Source organism: Ascaphus truei, chromosome 4, assembly GCF_040206685.1.
Source record: "Ascaphus truei isolate aAscTru1 chromosome 4, aAscTru1.hap1, whole genome shotgun sequence".
NCBI classification, from domain to species: domain Eukaryota; kingdom Metazoa; phylum Chordata; class Amphibia; order Anura; family Ascaphidae; genus Ascaphus; species Ascaphus truei.
Window position 1 is genome coordinate 218,351,145 of NC_134486.1, and position 19,424 is coordinate 218,370,568.

General features: G+C 46.3%; 1 protein-coding gene across 2 annotated transcripts in view; it reads right to left on the bottom strand.

The window, feature by feature from the left end:
* The window catches only part of COG2 (component of oligomeric golgi complex 2), a 74,070-nt gene that overhangs the window by 39,143 nt on the left and 15,503 nt on the right, over positions 1–19,424 (bottom strand). The gene's annotated exons all lie outside the window — the stretch shown is intronic.

The window sequence follows — 19,424 nt, forward strand, 5'->3', positions numbered from 1 at the left end:
GAGAGAGAGAGTCAGTCAGAGAGAGATAGAGTCAGTCAGAGAGTCAGTCAGTCAGGGAGAGAGTTAGTCAGTCAGAGAGTCAGTCAGTCAGAGAGTCAGTCAGCCAGAGAGTCAGTCAGCCAGAGAGTCAGTCAGCCAGAGAGTCAGTCAGAGAGAGTCAGTCAGGGAGAGAGTCAGTCAGAGAGAGTCAGTCAGAGAGAGAGAGAGAGAGTCAGTCAGAGAGAGAGAGAGAGAGTCAGTCAGAGAGAGAGAGAGAGAGAGAGAGAGAGTCAGTCAGAGAGAGAGAGTCAGTCAGAGAGAGAGAGAGTCAGTAAGAGAGAGAGAGAGTCAGTCAGAGAGAGACAGTCAGAGAGAGAGAGAGTCAGTCAGAGAGAGAGTCAGTCAGAGAGAGAGTCAGTCAGAGAGAGAGTCAGTCAGAGAGAGAGAGAGTCAGTCAGAGAGAGAGAGAGTCAGTCAGAGAGAGAGAGAGTCAGTCAGAGAGAGAGAGAGTCAGTCAGAGAGAGAGAGTCAGTCAGAGAGAGAGAGTCAGTCAGAGAGAGAGAGAGAGTCAGTCAGAGAGAGAGTGTCAGTCAGTCAGAGTCAGTCAGAGAGTCAGTCAGTCAGAGAGTCAGTCAGTCAGAGAGTCAGTCAGTCAGAGAGTCAGTCAGTCAGAGAGTCAGTCAGTCAGAGAGTCAGTCAGTCAGAGAGTCAGTCAGTCAGAGAGAGAGTCAGTCAGAGAGAGAGTCAGTCAGAGAGAGAGTCAGTCAGAGAGAGAGTCAGTCAGAGAGAGAGTCAGTCAGAGAGAGAGTCAGTCAGAGAGAGAGTCAGTCAGAGAGAGAGAGAGAGTCAGTCAGAGAGAGAGAGTCAGTCAGAGAGAGAGAGAGTCAGAGAGAGAGAGTCAGTCAGAGAGAGTCAGTCAGAGAGAGAGTCAGTCAGAGAGAGAGTGTCAGTCAGAGAGAGAGTGTCAGTCAGAGAGAGAGTGTCAGTCAGAGAGAGAGTGTCAGTCAGAGAGAGAGAGTCAGTCAGAGAGAGAGAGTCAGTCAGAGAGAGAGAGAGTCAGTCAGAGAGAGAGAGAGTCAGAGAGAGAGAGTCAGTCAGAGAGAGTCAGTCAGAGAGTCAGTCAGTCAGAGAGTCAGTCAGTCAGAGAGTCAGTCAGTCAGAGAGTCAGTCAGTCAGGGAGAGAATCAGTCAGGGAGAGAGTCAGTCAGGGAGAGAGTCAGTCAGGGAGAGAGTCAGTCAGGGAGAGAGTCAGTCAGAGAGAGAGAGAGCCAGTCAGAGAGAGAGTCAGTCAGAGAGAGAGTCAGTCAGAGAGAGAGAGTCAGTCAGAGAGAGAGAGAGTCAGTCAGAGAGAGAGAGAGTCAGTCAGAGAGAGAGAGAGTCAGTCAGAGAGAGAGAGTCAGTCAGAGTCAGTCAGAGATTCGTCAGAGATTCAGTCAGTCAGAGATTCAGTCATTCAGAGAGAGAGTCTGTCAGAGAGAGAGTCAGTCAGAGAGTCAGTCAGTCAGAAAGTCAGTCAGTCAGAGAGTCAGTTAGTCAGAGAGTCAGTTAGTCAGAGAGTCAGTCAGTCAGGGACAGAGTCAGTCAGAGAGAGAGAGTCAGTCAGAGAGAGAGTCAGTCAGAGAGAGTCAGTCAGAGAGAGAGTCAGTCAGAGCGAGTCAGTCAGAGAGAGAGAGAGAGTCAGTCAGAGAGAGAGAGAGAGTCAGTCAGAGAGAGAGAGAGTCAGTCAGAGAGAGTCAGTCAGAGAGAGAGAGAGTCAGAGAGAGAGAGAGAAAGTCAGTCAGAGAGAGAGAGTCAGTTAGAGAGAGAGAGAGAGTCAGTCAGAGAGAGAGTCAGTCAGAGAGAGAGAGAGAGTCAGTCAGAGAGAGAGAGAGTCAGAGAGAGAGAGTCAGAGAGAGAGAGTCAGTCAGAGAGAGAGTCAGTCAGAGAGAGAGTGTCAGTCAGAGAGAGAGTGTCAGTCAGAGAGAGAGTGTCAGTCAGAGAGAGAGTGTCAGTCAGAGAGAGAGTGTCAGTCAGAGAGAGAGAGTCAGTCAGAGAGAGAGAGTCAGTCAGAGAGAGAGAGAGTCAGTCAGAGAGAGAGAGAGTCAGAGAGAGAGAGTCAGTCAGAGAGAGTCAGTCAGAGAGAGAGTCAGTCAGAGAGAGAGTCAGTCAGAGAGAGAGTGTCAGTCAGAGAGAGAGTGTCAGTCAGAGAGAGAGAGTCAGTCAGAGAGAGAGAGTCAGTCAGAGAGAGAGAGTCAGTCAGAGAGAGAGAGTCAGTCAGAGAGAGAGAGTCAGAGAGAGAGAGAGAGAGAGTAAGAGAGAGAGAGTCAGTCAGAGTCAGTCAGAGAGAGAGAGTCAGTCAGAGAGAGTGTCAGTCAGAGATTCAGTCAGTCAGAGATTCAGTCAGTCAGAGAGAGAGTCAGTCAGAGAGAGAGTCAGTCAGGGAGAGTCAGTCAGGGAGAGAGTCAGTCAGGGAGACAGCCAGTCAGGGAGAGAGTCAGTCAGAGAGAGAGTCAGTCAGAGAGAGAGTCAGTCAGAGAGAGAGTCAGTCAGAGAGAGAGTCAGTCAGAGAGAGAGTCAGTCAGAGAGTGAGTCAGTCAGAGAGTGAGTCAGTCAGAGAGAGAGTCAGTCAGAGAGAGAGTCAGTCAGAGAGAGAGTCAGTCAGAGAGAGAGTCAGTCAGAGAGAGAGTCAGTCAGAGAGAGAGTCAGTCAGAGAGAGAGTCAGTCAGAGAGAGAGAGTCAGTCAGAGAGAGAGTCAGTCAGAGAGTCAGTCAGTCAGGGAGAGAGTCAGTCAGGGAGAGAGTCAGTCAGAGAGAGAGAGAGAGAGTCAGAGAGAGAGAGAGAGTCAGTCAGAGAGAGAGTCAGTCAGAGAGAGAGTCAGTCAGAGAGAGAGAGTCAGTCAGAGAGAGAGAGTCAGTCAGAGAGAGAGAGAGTCAGTCAGAGAGAGTCAGTCAGAGAGAGAGAGTCAGAGAGAGAGAGAAAGTCAGTCAGAGAGAGAGAGAAAGTCAGTCAGAGAGAGAGAGTCAGTCAGAGAGAGAGAGAGAGAGTCAGTCAGAGAGAGAGAGTCAGAGAGAGAGAGAGTCAGTCAGAGAGAGAGAGAGTCAGTCAGAGAGAGAGTGTCAGTCAGAGAGAGAGTGTCAGTCAGAGAGAGAGTGTCAGTCAGAGAGAGTCAGTCAGTCAGAGAGAGTCAGTCAGTCAGAGAGAGTCAGTCAGTCAGAGAGAGTCAGTCAGAGAGAGTCAGTCAGTCAGAGATTCAGTCAGTCAGAGATTCAGTCAGTCAGAGAGAGAGTCAGTCAGAGAGAGAGTCAGTCAGAGAGAGAGTCAGTCAGAGAGAGAGTCAGTCAGAGAGAGAGTCAGTCAGAGAGAGAGTCAGTCAGAGAGAGAGTCAGTCAGAGAGAGTCAGTCAGAGAGACAGTCAGTCAGAGAGAGAGTCAGTCAGAGAGAGAGTCAGTCAGAGAGAGAGTCAGTCAGAGAGAGAGTCAGTCAGAGAGAGAGTCAGTCAGAGAGAGTCAGTCAGAGAGAGAGTCAGTCAGAGAGAGAGTCAGTCAGAGAGAGAGTCAGTCAGAGAGAGAGAGTCAGTCAGAGAGAGAGTCAGAGAGTCAGAGAGAGAGAGTCAGTCAGAGAGAGAGAGTCAGTCAGAGAGAGATAGAGTCAGTCAGAGAGTCAGTCAGTCAGGGAGAGAGTCAGTCAGAGAGAGTCAGTCAGAGAGAGAGAGAGAGTCAGAGAGAGAGAGAGAGTCAGTCAGAGAGAGAGAGAGTCAGTCAGAGAGAGAGAGTCAGTCAGAGAGAGAGAGAGTCAGTCAGTCAGAGAGAGAGAGTCAGTCAGAGAGAGAAAGTCAGTCAGAGAGAGTCAGTCAGTCAGAGATTCAGTCAGAGAGTCAGTCACAGAGAGAGTCAGTCAGAGAGAGAGTCAGTCAGAGAGAGTCAGTCAGAGAGAGAGTCAGTCAGAGAGAGAGTCAGTCAGAGAGAGTCAGTCAGGGAGAGAGTCAGTCAGGGAGAGAGTCAGTCAGGGAGAGAGTCAGTCAGAGAGAGAGTCAGTCAGAGAGAGAGTCAGTCAGAGAGAGAGTCAGTCAGAGAGAGAGTCAGTCAGAGAGAGTCAGAGAGAGAGAGTCAGTCAGAGAGAGAGAGTCAGTCAGAGAGAGTGTCAGTCAGTCAGAGTCAGTCAGTCAGAGATTCAGTCAGTCAGAGATTCAGTCAGTCAGAGATTCAGTCAGTCAGAGAGTCAGTCAGCGAGAGAGTCAGTCAGAGAGAGAGTCAGTCAGAGAGAGAGTCAGTCAGAGAGAGAGTCAGTCAGAGAGAGAGTCAGTCAGAGAGAGAGTCAGTCAGAGAGAGAGTCAGTCAGAGAGAGAGTCAGTCAGAGCGAGAGCCAGTCAGGGAGAGAGTCAGTCAGAGAGAGAGAGAGTCAGTCAGAGAGAGAGTCAGTCAGAGAGAGAGAGAGTCAGCCAGAGAGAGAGAGAGAGTCAGTCAGAGAGAGAGTCAGAGAGAGAGTCAGTCAGAGAGAGAGTCAGTCAGAGAGAGAGAGAGTCAGTCAGAGAGAGTCAGTCAGAGAGAGAGTCAGTCAGAGAGAGAGAGTGAGAGAGAGAGACTCTCTCTCTGACTGACTCAGAGAGAGTCAGAGAGAGAGGGAGAGTCAGTCAGAGAGAGAGTGAGAGTCAGTCAGAGAGAGAGTGAGAGTCAGTCAGAGAGAGTGAGAGTCAGTCAGAGAGAGAGTGAGAGTCAGTCAGAGAGTGTCAGTCAGAGAGAGAGTGAGAGTCAGTCAGAGAGAGAGAGTGAGAGTCAGTCAGAGAGAGAGAGTGAGAGTCAGTCAGAGAGAGTGAGAGTCAGTCAGAGAGAGAGTGAGAGTCAGTTAGAGAGAGAGTGAGAGTCAGTCAGAGAGAGAGTGATTCAGTCAGAGAGAGAGAGTCAGTCAGAGAGAGAGAGAGAGTCAGTCAGAGAGAGAGTCAGTCAGAGAGAGAGAGAGTCAGTCAGAGAGAGAGTCAGTCAGAGAGAGAGAGAGAGTGAGAGTCAGTCAGAGAGAGAGTGAGAGTCAGTCAGAGAGAGAGAGTCAGTCAGTCAGAGAGAGAGAGAGTCAGTCAGAGAGAGAGAGTCAATCAGAGAGAGTCAGTCAGAGAGGGAGGGAGTCAGTCAGAGAGAGGGAGGGAGTCAGTCAGAGAGAGGGAGGGAGTCAGTCAGAGAGAGGGAGGGAGTCAGTCAGAGAGAGGGAGGGAGTCAGTCAGAGAGAGGGAGGGAGTCAGTCAGAGAGAAGGAGTCAGTCAGAGAGAGGAAGAGAGTCGGAGAGGGAGAGAGAGAGTCGGAGAGGGAGAGAGAGTCAGAGATGCCAAGTGTCAGGAAAAAAACATTAATTTTATCGTTCTTTTTTTATATACTGTACTTTTCGAAATAAACCTAAGTTTCTATGAAAATGTAAGTTTTTGTTTTTTTGCGGCCCACATAAACTTAAACCTTGTTTATTTGGCCCGTGTTAGCCTTTGAGTTTGACATGCTTACATTTATCTACTATCCCTAGCACCGTCTGTAGTGTAACACTTCTTAAACACTATTTACTGACTTTAGCACTTTATATTGGGGTCTGTTGCAGGCTGTTCTTTGTTACAGACACACACACACACACACATATATACAAATGTATGGAGAAGGCTTGGAATGGCTCATGATCTGAAGCATACCACATCATCTGTAAAACATGGTGGAGGCAGTGTGATGGCATGGGCATGCATGGCTTACAAAGGCACTGGGTCACCTGTGTTTATTGATGATGTGACAGAAGACAGAAGCAGCCGGATGAATTCTGAAGTGTATAGGGGTATATTGTCTGCTCAGATTCAGCCAAATTCAGCGAAGTTGATTGGACGGAGCTTCACTTTACAGATGGACAATGACCCAAAACATACTGCGAAAGCAACCCAGGAGTTTAAGGCAAAGAAGTGGAATATTCTGCAATGGCCGAGTCAATCACCTGATCTCAACCCGATCGAACATGCATTTCACTTGCTGAAGACAAAACTTAAGGCAGAAAGACCCACGAACAAACAACAACTGAAGACAGCTGCAGTAAAGGCCTGGCAAAGCATCACAAAGGAGGAAACCCAGCGTTTGGTGATGTCCATGCGTTCCAGACTTCAAGCAGTCTTTGCCTGCAAAGGATTCTCGAGAAATTATTAAAACTGAACATTTTATTTATGATTGTGTTAATTTGTCCAACTACATTTGCGCGACGGGAACGGAGATGGCGGTTTGAACTGAGTGCTCCGCTACCCGCCGGCAGAAAATAAATAAAAAATAATTCTAAAACTCAACGCACGCACAAAAAAGACACGGCACCCATAATAACTAAACATACAGCACAAAAGAGAATGGCGGCGACCCGAAAAAAGTCAAAGCAGAAGGTGGATGTGCGCACCTACTTCGTGGGGGCAAAAAAGACGAGGGAAACAGACAGCATGGCGGCGTCAGACTCCGCACCGGAGCAAGAGATGGCAATGGAGGAGTCAACAGGCGCGCTTAAGAGAGAGATAGCACAGCTCCTCTCTGACCTCAAAACATTTTTTCGGGGGGAGGTAGAGCACCTGCGGAGAGACATTCTCAGCATTGGGACCCGCACAAATGATTTGGAGGAGAAAATGGAGGAGACTACCAAGTGCCAGAGGGAGACCGACACCAGGGTTACCACTCTAGAGCGGAAGGTGGCAGAACTAGAGGAGCGCCACGAGGACAGTGAAAATCGCGAAAGAAGGAATAATTTAAGGATCCGGGGGATCCCCGAGGAGGTCCAAGACCCTGAGGTGATGCTTAACAGATGGATGACTTCCATTATGCCGGGAAAGACGGAGGCAGAGCTGGTCATGGACCGGTGTCACCGCACGTTAAGGGCCCGTCCACTGCCGAACAACCCCCCCAGGGACGTAATTCTACGCCTGCACCACTTCACCACCAAAGCAGAGATCTGCAAAATTACCAGGGCTACCCCAACGGTGACGTTTGAGGGAATTGAGATGGCCATATACCAGGACATTTCCCCGATCACGCTGACAAGACGACAGGCCCTCCAACCTGTTACCAGATAATTGGCGGGACAAGGACATAAGGTATATATAGGTGGGCCTTCCCATTCGCGCTGATAGTGGTGCAAAATGGCCGTTCTCACATACTTAAGCACCTGGTGGATGGCCTGGAGTTTTTGAAAAAGCTAGGCATACCCAATACGCTCCAGCGCTCTGAGACCCCAGGGGGGCGCCCGCCCCGGCAGACAAAATGGGAAAGAGTGGGCTCACCGGCCGCGCAACGCAAAGACAAGACAGGACCCTCGAGACCTGCCTGAGAACTGATGGACCCGCTTTCTAGTTCACCCAGAACTAGCTGTTATTGTTGCTTATTCGGTAAAGAATGTTGAGACTGTTCCATTTATTGCTTGCTGCCCAGTGTTGGAGTGCCCCCGGGGCCCCCTCCCCCTCCCCCTCCCCGTGGTCCAAGCCCGGACAATTAAGCTCCAGTGGAAGTTAAAGCGGCGGCTGAAAATAAAGAAATCCATCACTCACCAAAATGGCTACCTGGCAAGATCCGCGGGACAAGCTGGAGAAGACGCGCTGAAAAAGAATGGCGGACGCTGTTTCGGCGCGAAATTGAGGAGCTCCAGCCGGCTCCGCCCTCGGGACACGTCTGCTTCCTCGGCTGCTCACAGGCGGATATGCGATCTCGACCCCGATGACGTCAGGGGGCAGTTCCTCACAGAGTCCCGTCGGACAGGAAGTGACGCCAGAGGCAGCGCCTGAAGCCCAGGAGACCGGGCTGGGACTGGGGGGACGGGGCTGGGATCGGAAGACCCGTAACGGGGTGGGGGGGGCTCTCCGGGGGGGTGCGCGAATTCCCCCAATGGGGAGAGGGGTGCAGTTAAATTAGCTACATAAATTAGGGTAGCCAGTCTTAGATTGTCGTAGTTAAGAGTTTAGTAGTAAATGAAGTTATAGTATAATCTGTACACAATACAGTTGAGTGTTAGGAAATAGATTCATTAACAGCTATGGATAATATAATGTTTGCTCTGCCGGCGGGGGGGCAGGTGAATGCCATCGTCCCCGCCTGTTGGCATGCGCCCTTGGGGCTGGGCTGCGGTCTTAAACCACAGTCCAGTCAAAGACCTGGGAATTCGTGGTCCGGAACATGCCCCACGAGCCTGGACAGGAGGGAGGGAGAATCCAGAGCATGAGCGATATTCCCAGGCATTAAACCATAGGTCAGTTAGGACCAATATGGTTTTCTTTGTACATGTTACAAGTCTATATGTTCCCTGTCACTCCCATATGTGTTTTCCTTCCCCACCCTCAGGTTTCCCAAGAGGAGGTACTACGGCATCACGGGACCAGCAAAACCACCACTGGCACCTGAAGAGAACCCAAGGCACGGGTAGGAGGCGAACGCACTACACTCACAAAGACTCACTATATATACACACATGGCACTGACGTTCATATCACAAAATGTCAAGGGATTTAATTCCCCACAGAAACGCAGAATCGCCTTTGCAGAATTCAAACGTAGAAAAACAGACGTTTCCTTCCTTCAAGAGACGCATTATAGCTCCAACAAAAACCCGGGGTTCATAGATAAACATTTTAGGAGGTTTTATCTCGCCTCACCCAAAGAAAAGAAAAAAGGGGTTGCTATACTACTCCACAACAGAGTCCCGTTTGAGGTAGAAAAAATAAAACGTGATCCAGAAGGTAGATATATCATACTGGTGGGACTATTGCAGCAATGCAGAGTAACCATGGCATGCGTCTATGCCCCATGTGAAAAGGATCCCCAGTTCTTTGCAGAGTTCTTTCTTAAGCTTCAGCGCTGGGCAGCCGGAAATATAATAATAGCGGGAGACTTTAATAAGGTCCTGGACCCCCGTATAGACAGATCCCCGAGACAGGAGAAGAAGAGACAAACGGGAGCTACAGCACTATTAGATGGGCTAAGACGAGGATGTCTGGTTGACATATGGCGGGAACCGCACCCGGGTGAGCGTACATATACATTCTACTCACACCCACACGACAGTTATAGCAGGCTAGACCACTTCTTTGTGTCGAGCAGAATGGTCCCACAAATCTCCGACACCCTAATTCATGACATTTCATGGTCGGACCATGCATCAATTGAGCTAAGATGCACACAAATTAGGCCGGTTAGCCCGGGAGCAAACTGGAAATTGAACGAGTCCCTGATTAAGATCCCGGAACTGGCACAGACAGTCAAAGACGAAATTAGGCAATTTTTCATAACAAACACGGGCACAGTGGAATCCCACATCACACTGTGGGAGGCTCACAAGGCCACAATGCGTGGAATACTGATTAGTCTGGCGGCGAGAAGAAAAAAACAGAGTGAAACAAAATTGACACAACTATATAAGAGGTTACATGAGCTCTCTACACTTCATAGCTGATCAGGTAGAGGGGACATTCTAAAGGAGCTGAAGGATGTAAGGATAGAGCTTAACCTCCTCCTCACATCCCAGGCCGAGAGGGACTTGAGCTGGACCAAGAGGAAATTCTTTGAGAAAGCCAACAAGCCGGACACTATGCTAGCTAACAGGATTCGCAATAGGCAACCAAGTTATAATATACAGGCAATCAGGACCAATTCGGGGGAAATGTCCTCCAACCCCAAACACATAGTGGAAGAGTTTAGACTTTATTATGAACAGCTATACAATGGGGAGAAGGTGGCACACAACCCAAAAACAAACAAACTACTACAGACTTTTCTAAGAGAAGCAGCCCTACCTAGGCTGAACAGACTGGAGCGCGAGGCAATCCAGACTGATTTCACTCTGGAGGAACTGATAGAGGTTGTCAAGAGCCTAAAACCCTCTAAGGCCCCGGGCCCGGATGGGTTTTCTAATTTGTATTACAAAAAAATTATCAGGATTCTAGCACCGCACATGCTCAAGTTATTCAACGGAGTCTTGGCGGGGGAACCCTTCTCGGACCAGATGCTCCAGGCGTCGATATCCATAATCCATAAGAAGGACAAAGATCCTACAAATTGTCAAAGTTATAGGCCAATATCCTTAATCAATTCGGACGTTAAAATATACTCCAAATTACTGGCCAATAGATTGAGTGCGATCCTGCCGAGGCTTATCCACCCGGACCAGGTTGGCTTTATTAGAGACAGACAAGCGGCCGACAACACTAGAAGAATAATAGAGATCATTAATTTCATTAACGCCAACGGGATCCGAGGAATAGTATTAAGCTTAGACGCGGAAAAAGCCTTCGACAGGATTGACTGGCCATATATGGAGTCCACGCTTGGAGCATTCGGGTTTGGGGGCAAAATTCTGGGGGCAATAAAAGCATTATACACAACACCGACCGCCAAGGTGGTTCACCAGGGCTTCCCGTCAGAGTTGTTTAAAATCAAAAGCGGGACCAGACAGGGCTGCCCACTCTCGCCCTTGTTGTTCGCCTTATGCGTGGAACCGCTAGCGGCACACATACGTCGCAACCCTGACATATCGGGAGTTCAAATCCACTCTCAAGAGCATAAAGTAGCTCTATACGCGGACGATATCATCTTGTCATTGACAAAGCCGCTTACCTCGCTACCCAATCTGTTCGCTCTACTGGAAAAATTTAACAGAATCTCCGGTTTTAAGATAAATCAATCTAAATCGGAGGCGCTAAATCTAAATATCCCAAAAGAAACAGAGAAATTAATAGAAATTAATTTTCAGTTTAAATGGCAGCTTAAAGCTATAAAATACTTAGGGATATATCTTACCAAACATAGCTCCACTCTATATCAGGCGAACTATCCAAGGCTGCTAAGAGCCCTTACAAAAGAACTCAAGGAATGGTCTGCTTACGGAATATCCTGGATTGGCAGAGTCTATTGTGTGAAAATGAACCTTCTCCCTCGGCTACTGTATCTGTTCCAAGCTCTTCCGATACCCGTGGTGCCATCAGAGATCAAAGAATTGCAGAATGCAGTAACGAAATTCATATGGAAAAACAAAACACCGCAGGTAAAAATGTCAATTATGCAAAGACCTAGGGAAACTGGGGGTCTGGCAGTACCGAGCTTGATGGCATATTATAAGGCGGCACAACCATGCCAAATTACTCAGTGGCATGGTGATCCGGAGCTGAGGCGATGGGTGGCACTGGAGAGGGAGGTGTGCGCCCCGCTAGAGCTCAAGGATCTAATTTGGTACCCTAAATCTAGATTAAAAGACTTAAAGGATCCGCTGACCTCGGTGCTTAACTCCCTATCGGTCTGGGAAGCGGCTAAAAATAATCACTCATTAACCTCAAAACATACTCTAATGACTCCCCTATATGGAAATCCAGATTTTGCTCCAGGGCTAGTTGGTAAGAACTTCACACGTTGGCAAAACTTGGGGTTTAGAAGGCTAAAGGACCTGGAGGGGCGAGACACGATCAAACCATTTGAGCTATTACAGTCAGAAACCGACCTCCCCAACACAGAATTCCTTAGATACCTCCAGGTCCGGGCATTTTATACCAAACTCCTAAATAGACCACCGCTAACTAATTTTGAGAAGCTCTGTGATCGGGGAACCGACACACGGGGACTCATCTCTGCTCTATACAGGGAAGTGGTTAGGGGGACATTGACAGCTCACATAAAACCAGGTTCATGACGCAATGGGAGACAGACCTGACAGGACCGTTAGAAGACGAAGACTGGACAGCGATCTTTAAAGCTACGGCCAGTAGCTCGATTTGTACGACATTGAAGGAGAACTCATATAAGGTATTAATGAGGTGGTATCTCACCCCAGTTAGATTGGCAAAATTCGTAGCGGGAGCTTCCCCGCTCTGTCCCAGGCAGTGCGGGGAATAGGGGGATCTGGTGCACATGCTGTGGTCTTGTCCACGACTCATACCCGTCTGGACGCAAATCAGAGATTGGCTACAGAGGATCTTTTTGGGCCTCAAAATTCAACTAGACCCGTGGGTATTTCTGTTAGGTAAGCCCACGAATGAGGTGTCTAGATCAGGAAACAAATTAATTGCACATTTTGCAACGGCGATGAGGTGCGAGACCGCAGCACTGTGGAATCAGAATGCAATTCCATCAATAGATAAAATTCGGAACAGAATTTGGTTTGCTTGCCAGATGGAAAAGTTGACAAGTTTGGTCAACGACACTGGCCCAAATTTCCAAAAAGTCTGGATGCTCTGGTTGGCTCAGACTGATATCCCAGGGGTGAGCAATGCCTCCGTCTGGCTCTAATAAAATCAGGTGGGTTCTCCTTCAAGGGCGGACAGAAAACGAGGGAGGAACAATAAAAGGACGACACTAACACAGAGCCTCGGGATGACCAAGGGAGAATGAGCTCCCCCCCTACCTCTATGCCGGGTGCCTCATGGACACAGATAGATCTGCGCCCGAAGTGGCGGTCTAGGACCAGAGAAGAACACTAATGGAGTTACCTCCTCTACCCTACCCTCCCACCCCCCCCCCTGTCATTTCCTCCTTTCCTCCTACCCCAATTCTCTCCCGTCTACCCCCTCCCATGTTCGTATAGGTGTTGTCTGTCCCACAGTATACATTAGGGTACTAATGTGATACTTGTATGCAATACTTTTGAAAAACCAATAAAAGAAAGTTAAAAAAAAAAAAAAAAACTGAACATTTTATTTATGATTGTGTTAATTTGTCCAATTACATTTGAGCCCCTGAAATAAGGGGACTGTATGAAAATGGTTGCAATTCCTAAACGTTTCATACGATATTTTTGTTCAACCCCTTGAATTAAAGCTGAAAGTCTGAACTTCTATTGCATCTCGGTTGCTTCATTTGAAATCCATTGTGGTGGCGTACAGAGCCAAAATTATGAAAATTGTGTCAGTGTCCAATTATTTCCAGACCTAACTGTATGTATGTATGTATGTATGTATGTATATATATATATATATATATATATATATATATATATATATATATATATATATATGAATCTAGCATGAAAAAAACTAAACTTACAACAACTAAACTTTTACCCTCCCATAACCCTGACCCCCCCCCCACCATAGCTCATATATCATCTAAGAATTCTGTAAAAACATTAGATATTGCCACAATTTTTTTTAAAAAAAGATACCATCTTTATATCTGAGAACTCTTAATTTCAGGATAAATAAATATGCATTTATATGAAAAAAATCATCTATATACTATAACTCCCAGCATAATCTGGTCTCGTTATGACAGAGTTATGTATTTCCAAATTAGATAAGAAAGGAAACCATATATCCATAAATGTATAGTGTTTTTTGTCATAAGGAAGCATGTTTTGTTTGTATAGCAACCATTTACAAAGTCATATCCCCTTCCTCTTCTTAAACAGGCTCTGGTACAGCCCCTTTTGGGCCCTGCCCTCTCTCTAGCAGTGCACCAATTGTATCTACTGCCTGCCTGGTCACATGATCTTCCCCACAGAACTTTGCATCTTTGGTCCTCTTCTGCTGCACTGACATTTAGTGAACCCTCGAGCCGAAACTTCACGGCTCTAGTACAGGAGAACGGATCGATCGGCAATTTAGCTAATTACGTATCATTGCATGGATTGTATTGATGCACATATTGAATACGTGGGTAGCAGGGTCAGCTTGATGGCAGGGCATCCGGTGAAACTGCACTTAACAGGCCCCGCATTATTCCGAGCCCAACAACCGTAATCACAGTTTAATGTTTTTGTGGTTAAATTAACCACCATAACATTTAAACTGTGATTGACAGGGGAGATTGCGGGGCCTCCAAGTGCCGGCATGACCTCCTGCAACCATGTGAGGACGCATCACCATGTCAACGCAACGTCACATGACACCACATTATGATGGACAAGTGCCCCGCGCATTATATGACATCACGTAACATTGCATCATCAAGGCGACATGTTGCAGGAGGGGGAGATGGTAAAGGTAAAAGGTCCTGACAAACTCACTCTGCACCGAGCCTCGCCAAACTCCAAGCCGGCCCTGGGGTTGTCTCTCTTGGCGCCACATACAAAGCAACACACCAAGGTTGTGAACGGCCCACAGTTCAATCATTTGGATACTACATCCTTGACACAATAATGAGTGAAAGAAAATCACTTACTTTAACAATATGCATACTAGTGCAATTTCCTCTCTGAAGGTGAAAAGTGAGCTGTTCGTTCTTGGCAATTTCAACTACAATTGGCTTGACCCTAAAAACAACAAAATCCAAATACAACTCAAGTCACCTAACCCAACTAATTTCCCAACCCACATTACTTGCTAGACTGGATTCTCTCCTCTAGACCCAGCAGAATCCAATCCTCTGGCATCCTATCTGACATTTTTAGTGACCATGCAATAGTGTACTGTGTAAGGAAAATGAACCACCCCAATCAAGCTCTAAAGTTCTCCTCACTAGAACATTTAGAAACTTTAACCCACAATAGTTTCTGGCTGATCTTACCAGCTGCCCTTGAAACAGAATCAATTTAATACCTGACCGATTCTGCGCTCTATTATTTCCAATCAGGATTCTTAAAACTCTGTGATACACATGCTCCACTATGCTGATTAAGAGTAGAGGGGGCCCACCTTCTGTGGGTTACAGCCAACCTTAAAGCGCTCTACCATTTAGGGGATGCTTTGTGGAAAAGCTACAAAGTAATTGGCACCCAAGGATCTTAACTACGCCTGTGGAATACATGCACAAGGCAAACAAGACACGCAAAAGCCCTTAACTACTCTGACAATCTTCACCAGAAAACATCAAATCCAGCAAACATCTGGAAGGTCATCAACAATATATTCCAGCCTTCTAGACATCAATAACCATGTATTATCACTTATGGGGATATTACTCTGACAAATCCCACTGACATTGCAAATGCTTTCAATGCTTTGTGGAGTGTGCTACTACAGTAATTTAATAGCAAAACGCAACCCGAACTACAAACATGAAGCTCAATCTGGGAGTACCTCTATAGCCCCACCCTCTCCCAACACTGCCCACAATATTCAATGTGTCCCTTTATCTGAAGAGATTACACAAGCGCTCCTCAAATTAAAACTAAGCAGCTGCAATCAAAGTAAATACGCCTTGGTGCCCCAGCCATTGCCAAACCGCTTGCTTCCCTAATCAACTCTATTCTGTCTGCTTGGCCTTATCCCTAAAACCTGGAAAACTGCCAGAGTTGTCCCAATCTTCTAAAGTGGGGACAAAAACAATCTCTCTTCTCCCAATACTATCCAAATACAAGGGAAAATGTGTTTACTCCCAATTAAGCGATTACTATACCAAGACAAATTTCCCTAACCAATTCCAATCTGGCTTTTGCCCCAAACACTCCACATTATCTATTCTGCTAAAAGTTTACAATGAGATCCAGTGTGGAATGGAATTGGGACAATTTACTAGTGAAATATTCCTAGATTTTGCAAAGGTTTTTGATACTGTTGATCATGTTATCTTGCTTAACAAACTCCAGTGCCCTGGAATAGGGAAGCATGCTTTATACTGGTTTAATTCCTACCTATCAGGTAGATCCCAACATGTGTCTCTCTCGGGCACTAACTCCAACCCCTTGGATATCACCTGCAGTGGCGGACCCATATCCGCTGGTTGAAAAGAGCATCACACAGCAGATGCTAATGCCAATTATAGACTATGGGGACATAGTATATGGTACAGCATCCCAAACTCACCTTAGGAAACTAGACATCCTCTACAATTCAATATCCGGCTTTGTCCTCCAATGTAATTACAACACACACCACTGCGAAATGCTCAAAGAACTAGATTGGTCATCACTTGAGTCAAGGCACAAAGTTCATTGTGACGATACGGGTAGCCAGTCTTCATAATAAAGGTGAAGCCTGACTGGTTACCCCTGAAAATCGTGGGTCCCCGGTAGCTTAGAAGCACCATAAGCCGGGAACACTGTGTGTATTATAGACTTTTCTGATGTACAATAAACCTGGGATTTCAGAAGTAGGAGTTTAAGGGTAGAAATGTGCTTAAAACATATGTACAAGGTCGGGGGAAAAGTTACCGATTGTCCCCCCATTCTACTCGCAGACCGTGTCTGATCTGTGGTACGTGTCTGCATATTGTCCCCCTAATATCTTCCCTTGAAAATATTGTATTTTCAGCCAGCAATGCTTAATATATCAGTTGCAGTCCCGAGCCCAGGTTTAGAGTAAAAAAAAATGACGTTTTAAATTGTGTCTTCATCTCTATACAGACAGTCCTGGTAATCCAAAGGTTGGACATCTTTTTAGAAAAGAAAGGTATACAGGGATATACCAAATAAGTAAACATGGGAAGGATGTTGATCCAGGGATTAATCCGATTGCCAATTCTTGGAGTCAGGAAGGAATTTATTTTTCCCCTTAATGGGGTTTTTTGTTTGCCTTCCTCTGGTTCAATAAGTAAGTATAGATATAGGATAAAGTATCTGTTGTCTAATTTAGCATAGGTTGAACTTCATGGACGTGTGTCTTGTTTCAACCTTATCTACTATGTAACTATATATGTAATCCGTGAGGTAGCCAGGATGTCTGCATGGAGATCGGGGATCCAAGAGGAGAAGGGAAGTCGAGGGGTGTCAGAACGTATGGTGAGCGGGGAAGGGCAGAGTACCGGGTCTCGGAACAAGGACTCCCAGTGGGGGAGACACTTTGTTCGGCCAGACTCGGTGGAGCCTACCCAGCGGGCGGTATGGGGCTGGCATTGGGAATCCATTGCTGATAGGCATGATTACCATTGGCCATTTCGAATTTCCAGCATCCTGACACACCTCCTCCTCCTCTGACGTGTACAGCCAGACCAGCCCCAGCTCCGATTGGCTGGTACAGCTACGATCCATTCTCTGATTGGTCGCCAGCCCCTTCTCCATGTTGAACATAGAACAGCAAAGTTTATGTAAGGGGACTGGCCGATTAGAGAACCAGACGAGCTTGAGTTTGGAACGGGGGAAGCGCTCGCAGGCTTTTCAAAAGTGCTTATAGCAAAGCACTCGGTACGGAGTTGCCGGAGAAGCCAGGCCTAGTTCTCACATTGCGGCCAAGTTCCAGCTTTTGCTTTGCTCGCGGTTAGCGGGTATAGTCAGGTATCTTCCCCGAGAAGGTTACTGTGAAGTTTCTTGACGTGGAGCGGACAGGGTAAGCCTTCAGAAGCAGGCGGCCTGCACCTAGCTGAGGCTAGAGACTCACCCCAGGCCCTAAGTTAAGTGTGTTTTTCCTGTATTGAGTCGATTATTATGTGTCTGCTGGTCTCACCAGAATAAACCTCATTTTATTCCACTATCTTGTTCTGCCTAGTTTATTGATCCTGGAAGGTAAAGGTGTTAAAAGTACTGGTCTCCCATGACAGACAACTTTCCAGTCTTGCCTTCAAATACTTTCTGGGCAAGCTACCTGCCTATCTGAACAAGCTCCGAGCGGCCTGTCTTAGCAGTGTAGCGGTCCCGCGCGAGACATTTAAACATGCAGTTGTCGGAGGAGCAGGCCTGGCTTGGTGGGTCTGGTGTGCAGTGGACAGCAAGCAGTTGCGGGTAGTTGGGTGCAGGCACAGACTACGCGGCGAAGTGTCCCTTCCCTCTCTCCTCCATCATGACCTGCTCCACTTCGCACTCCCTGCCTTACGGTGTCTGCTCCTCTCTGTGCACACTACACTCCCTCTTCATCTCATCTGTCTCCTCTCTGTGCAAACTACACTCCCTCCTCTCCTGTGTGGCAAATTAGACACTAGGTTTTGTACCTGGTAGGCTATATATCTGGCAAGTGACATCATAAGGAGTTGCATATATATTTAAAATAATATTATACACTTCTAGTAAAAGAAAATGAACAAATACTTAAAAATACTTAAATCTAATAAAATGGGGGTTTGTGTGTGGGTAATTGGGGAAGATTAGTTAACCTGGTAGCAATTAATGAATTGTTTCACAGTGTAATATGTTGTTTTCCAATTAATTATACAATTAATCCTCATATTTCACTTCATAGTAGGCTGTATCAAAATACTAATACTACATGTGTAATTATATCACTTCGTATACTTTTAAACCACAGAATCAATTCAGTATTTATTAAAAGGAGCAATCCAAGCTGTTTTTTCTTGCATTATAATACAGGTTTGAAGCAGGGGGGCTGAGCCCCATTAATTTTTGCTCCAGTGACCCCCTGATTCTAGAGATACTTACCTCAGAAGGGGGTGCCAGAATCTCCTGGAGTTTAAAGATCCGGTCACATGGACCAATAGGAAGCCGCACCGGGTTATGTCACGGTTTCGTATTGGGCCGTGATTCCACACGGTACTCACTGTGACCAGCGTGCCGATTCAGATTGTGCCAGGCGCAGAGGTGACCGCTCTGGAGCGTACTTCGCTCTCCCCTGCATTATCACATGACACGCATCATTCAACTACCCATAATTCACTAGCCTACACGACGTACGTTTCGTTTCAGGATGGAACGTTTTCAAGGGCTATTAGCTGTCCTATACCAACAGTAGAGGTTAAAGCATTTTGGTTGTCAAGAAAAGCTAACAGTGTTTCATAATTTAACTGTTTCTTGACAATAATGGCAAGAGAGTATTAGTTTGTAATTCATTTTTACTCAAGCCCGTATGGGTACATGCTTAAAATACTAATATAATTACAGTACTAAAGCTTTATTTTAATAAAAGTACATTATAAAGAAAACATTTTGTGGCTAATAAATACTCATGTAGTCATATCACCATAAATGTCTCACAATGCTTTTATTTGTAATTATTTTTGATGTGTGTATGGTTTTATTCATATACATCCTTACTGGCTTGGGCATAAGTTAAATAAAGCGACTAAAAAAAAACAAAAAAGGGAAAATCCTAATTTACCTAATGTTTTTAATTGGTATGTCCATTTGACTTTCTTTGTATTTAAGTCGGCTTGTCTTACAGTGTTTTTCACATTCCAATTAACTTAAGACTCTTAGCACCACCATTGTGAAAGTGATTAACATGGAGAGCTACCAGTGTGCCCAGCTCATTGGTTATGGGGTCGACGTGTTCTCTGACCCTTCAACACAATTGTCGACCGTTTTTTCCGACGTTTCTCTTATTACATTGATATTGTATATTGTGTAAGTATTGGGTCCAGCACGTGTTCAAAATCTTGGTCTGACAGTAAAATGTGCAAGAGTTTTTTAAATATACGTTTAATTTAAAACCGTTTGCTGATGCACCAGATAATGTTTTTCTGCGGTCATTGTATTGTGTTTAAGAGTAATGCCTTTCTGTCGGACCACCGACAGGTTTTTGTAGTGTGCCTTTTGTTGAAGTACAGTGTTCAAAAAGATTTAAGCAGTTAAAACATAAATTAATCTGTCAAAATTATGTGACTGAGTATATGTATCAATACACTCCTTGTATTAATTAAGTAATAATCCCCGAAGAACAGGGCATTACTGGCCAATAATGCCCTGGC